This window comes from Diceros bicornis, assembly GCF_020826845.1.
Source record: "Diceros bicornis minor isolate mBicDic1 chromosome 30 unlocalized genomic scaffold, mDicBic1.mat.cur SUPER_30_unloc_5, whole genome shotgun sequence".
NCBI classification, from domain to species: Eukaryota; Metazoa; Chordata; class Mammalia; order Perissodactyla; family Rhinocerotidae; genus Diceros; species Diceros bicornis.
The window spans coordinates 2,312,530-2,317,162 of NW_026690903.1; the positions used below are offsets into that span (position 1 = coordinate 2,312,530).

The following is a 4,633-nucleotide window of genomic DNA, read 5'->3' on the forward strand; positions in this document are numbered from 1 at the left end:
CCTCTCTCCATCCCTGTCCTAGCTCAGGTCTTAACTTCCTTCACCCAGACAAACACCCAAGCAGGCTCACTGAATGCTCTGTCTAAAGGATGTTCTACATGGACTACTAGAAGGATCTTTCTGCAATGAACACCCCACTAGGGCCACCATTGCTCTAGTACCACCCATGGCTCCCAATGGACTTCAGTATTTAGTTCAACCTTCTTGACCTGGCACTCAAAGTTCTACTCAATCTGGCTCCTGCTGACCTTTCAGTCTCATTTTATCCATCTACTGAGGGTTAAAGGTTATGCTTCATGCAACCCAAATTCGTTTCAATTCTCCCCATACGGAATGTTGTTTCTGGCCGGAGGCTTTGCTCATGGAATCCCCTCTGCCAGGAAAACCCTTCATCCTCTATTTGCCGGGGTCCCCCCTACTCATTCTTAAAGACTTCATTCTGGTGAAACTTTCTCTAGCAAGCTCTTCCCCTCCAAATTATGCCAGGTGCCTCTCCCCGAAATATCCCATATTGTATTATAATGGTGTGTTAATTTCACAAGACTAGGGGTTCTCTGAGGGCTGGCCTTAGACTGAATCCTTGGTATAATCTTTGTAATCAGCATGATTACCCTAAAACCAGAATTTCACACCCTAGTTTCTCAGCTCCTGGATCACAACTGGCTCGTGGGGGAGTGGGGCCAGAGTGCTTCTCCTGGGAAGGAAAAGGCACCCTCAGATACCTGTGGTGGCTTCTGGTGGCACAGGTGATGATCAAGTATGCAGGGACCTGGTGGTGGGCTCGGGAGCTGTGGAAAGGGCTGTCAGCAGGGAGGGACAGAGTGTGAAGAGCCCCCAGGCTCACCTTGGCTCCAGCACTGGCTGTCTCAGGACCACCATTCACAGGTGAAACATAAATGAGAGTGAGGGTATGGGTGACTGTGTGAGCAGAGGGATGAGCAAGCCTGTGGATGAGAGGAGCCCAAGAGAGAGAGATAAGTGAACAAGAGAGACTGAACTCGGAATAGAGACAGATAGACAGGCAGAAAAATGGGAAGATGGATGGGATACCTGGAAAAGGAGGACCAAGTGTGGGGCTCTAGGAGAATTAAAGTGAAAACCACGTGGGGTCAGAATGTGGTGGATATCATATCTGTGTCTAAGGCTTTCTCACCCTGTGCTGGGACTCTCCACCAGAACCCGGGAGGGAGAGAATGGATGAATTAGGGCCCTTCCATGTGCCTCCCTCACCAAGTACAGCAGGTGAAGGAGAACAAGTGCTCCCCAACCCCAAATGCAGACGGGACATAGGAGATCAGGGCCAGGAATACTCACTGTTGGTAGTCGGCGCCACGGCTCCATAGGTGTAACCTGTGGAGAGAAGGCGAGAGGAGCTGAGCAAGAGTTGGGGTGAACATAAAGAATTAAGGGAGAGGAAGGATGTAGGGACCTTTGTGAGAAAAGCAGAGGGGAAAGCAGAGGGGATGAGTGGAGGGGTGTTCAGGGGGAAGGCAACGAGATGGAAGGTGGTTGGGCCCTGTGATCACACAGTGATGAGAAGACTGAACCCAGACCAGGAGGATAGAGAGATGGATCATAGCTCACTTTAGAGCAACGGAGGGAACACAGAACTCCAACTGAGAGAGAAAGTGTGGCTGTAGCACAGCCCCTCACCACTGACGTAGAGGCTGTCCCCGTCCAGGGTGAAAGAGCCCAGGTGGGTGATGCACTGGGTCTCATGGCTCAGCTCCCAGTAGAGTCAATCTCTGTCCAGCCTGGGACCTGCGGGCGTCAGAGTGGAAGGTGCAGATAATGTCAACCACAGTGGCTGCCCCACCCTTCTCAAGCCTGGGGGAGGAAGATCATGGGGATGTGGAATACTGAGCAGGGGTCATTCTTGGTGTGGAAAGCGAGAGAGGAGAAGGGAGGAGGCTGATGGAGATGTGGAAGGGGCTGCTCTGATGCCTGCAGAGGCTCTCATAGGTGTCTCCCGTGTGAGACAACCCCCTCACAAGTAAGGCCTGACTTCTTTTAGGATGTGGAGGGGGGCCTGTGAGTGGCAAAGAGGGGTGAACACACAGACCTGGGTGAGGGGACACCTGCAGGTCTGCACGGACAGCAGCGAGGAGAAAAGTCAGTGCCCTGTGCCATCTGACACATGTAGGCAAGAAAGTACCGTTATGTTCTCTCGGTTCCACACTCCAAGATCTTTTCTTTCTACTTCTTTCCTACTCCACAGCCATCACCCAGGCCTAGGGAACAATCATCTTATTCCTAATCTTATTCCCAGCACCTCCCATCTTGCATATTAAGTCTTCATTCTTAACCATGAAGTCCATTTTAACCCACATGCTTAGACCAAACGCTAATAACATCATCCTTCTACTCACATCTCTCCAGAGTCTTCCCACTGGTCTTAGAACAGAGTCCCAAGTCACCCCTGATCTGGTCCTGCCTTTCCCCCCCTCGCCAGTGTGGCTCACACCCCTCCCCCTGTGTTGACTCGGCTCAGCCATCCCTCTTCTCAGTTCATGGACACACCAGGCTCTCTGCTTCAGGGGTGTCCTCATGCGGTCCATCTGCCTGAAACGCTCTCTTGAACACACACCCACACCCTCAATCCAGTCTAACCCTCCGACCAGCTAAATCCAGTCCCAACTCCTTCTCTCAAGCTAAATATCAGTCCTTCTCATGAGGGCTTCACTGCCCCCTCAGGTTGATTCCCCTTGTGCCAAACTCCTACATCACTCTCGTCATTAACTTTTCAAAATCCAAATTCCCAAATACAATATAAATTCCATAAAGGTGGGACAAGGTCTTTCTGGTTCTCCAGGTCCCCATGCATCTGGGCCAGCGCCTGGCTCATGAGATGAGGAACCATCCCGGTTTGTCTAGGACTGCCCTGGTTTGAACACTAAACGTTCTGTGTCCTGGAAAACCCCACAGTCCTGAATAAACGAGGATGGTTGGTCACCATTAATTATACACTCAAAGACTATCTATTGCATGACAAGCACACATTTCCCTCAAGAACATCACAGGAAAGCTAGAATGAAAAAGGCACACACACATACACACACAATTAGTAGAGGCCAACAACTAAATACAAAATTACTTAACAAGATTCTCTGCAACGTGAATCACCAGACTGTTATTTCAGAAAAGTTTCAAGAAACAAAGTTAATTCCCTTTAGAAGGCAAGGTGGAGAGGACAGTATTTTGGAGACTAGCGCACTTCCCTTCAATCTACAGTGTTGCTTAGTACTCTTCAAAATGATTTGAAATGTCATAAAGAAAAAAATGCTCAAAATAAATCTGGCTACTGGCAAATTCAATTTTAAATTTGTTATTAATACAAAGAAGTTCAAATCATCTTTTTCCCTGAATGCTCCTTTATTTCAAATTTTTGTGGAGGATTTATAGGACTTTAGAAGTCAAATTGAATGGGTCTAAGGAATGTTACTGAGTATCCCTGCTAATATTTCATGAGATGTCTTCTAATACTACATACACACGCAAAACGTTTCTGTATTTATATTATATATAAATCCTGACTTTTGAGTATTATGCAATGCAAGTAAATCTATATTTTCTACTATAATACACTTTTGCAGTTATTTACGTTTGTTTCATGTGTTTTTATTTGCATATAACTGTACTTACTGAAATATTTACCACACAGAACCACACAGCTTACCATCTTTCCATCAATCAAACATCAACAATATTTCTCAAGATACCTTCACTCTCAGTCACTCCATGTGGTCACAACCTGAACCCAGGAAAGCCCACTGGCAGGTCTTCTGCACAGCGGAGGCTGCCGGAACCTCTTGGTACCAGGTCCACAGGGTACTCACCTGGTCACACAGAAATCCATGGATCAGCGAGGACAGGTGGACCCTGAGCCTGTTTTCACCTCAAACTTGATCTCCACAGATGCTTTTCGTGTCTGAGGGGGGAAAAAAAGCGCAAACAAGCTTTTGAGGCCTTTTATAGGGTGTTGGTTGGAAAGTTCACCCCATTCACTTTTCTTTTTTTGTATGTACTGATTTAACTGTAACTGTTGGCTGTGACTGGATTTTCCCAATTCCTATCCAGCCACCTGCTGCTCCCCGAGATGGGAGAAAGCAGCTTCGTGCTGTGTGCACTTGAGTCACTCAACTCACTTGGCTGGACAGAGACTTTTTCGTGACTCTGGACCCTTTAAACAAGCTTGTCATTTAGGGACCCTGTAAGTGACTCGCTGACTTGTCAACAATTTCCACACTTCTTTCAGGCCTCGGGAGATTTTCAGGCCCTGGAGCAGGTTTCCCAACCTCGGCACAACTGATATTTGGGGCGGGATAAATGTCTGTCAGGCGGTCCTGGGCCCTGGAGGACGCTGAGCAGCATCCCTGCCTCCCCCTCTAGATGCCAGGAGCGCCCCATTTGTAACAACCCAAACACCATCTGCAGACACGGATAAGCCCTCTGGGGACAAAATCACACGGAGGACGATGACGGGGACTCTGAGGAGGGGACAGCGGCGCCCAGAGCCAGGAGGAACAGCAGCCTCGGGTGCACTGAGTGAACAGCCCCGGGGGAAACGGGGCTCCGGGAGGACGGAGGGACGCTGGGCCCTGACGGGGCTTCCCCTGGCCCAGGCCCCTCCCTG

General features: G+C 49.0%; 1 long non-coding RNA gene across 1 annotated transcript; it reads right to left on the reverse strand.

Moving 5' to 3' along the window:
• Positions 1-910: 910 nt before the first annotated feature.
• LOC131402188 (uncharacterized) lies at positions 911-3,918 on the reverse strand. The gene is made up of 3 exons (XR_009218348.1): positions 3,837-3,918; positions 1,315-1,350; positions 911-944 (listed from the first exon to the last, which is right to left on the reverse strand). It is a non-coding gene; the product is annotated as an uncharacterized LOC131402188 (long non-coding RNA).
• Between the last annotated feature and the right edge of the window lie 715 nt (positions 3,919-4,633).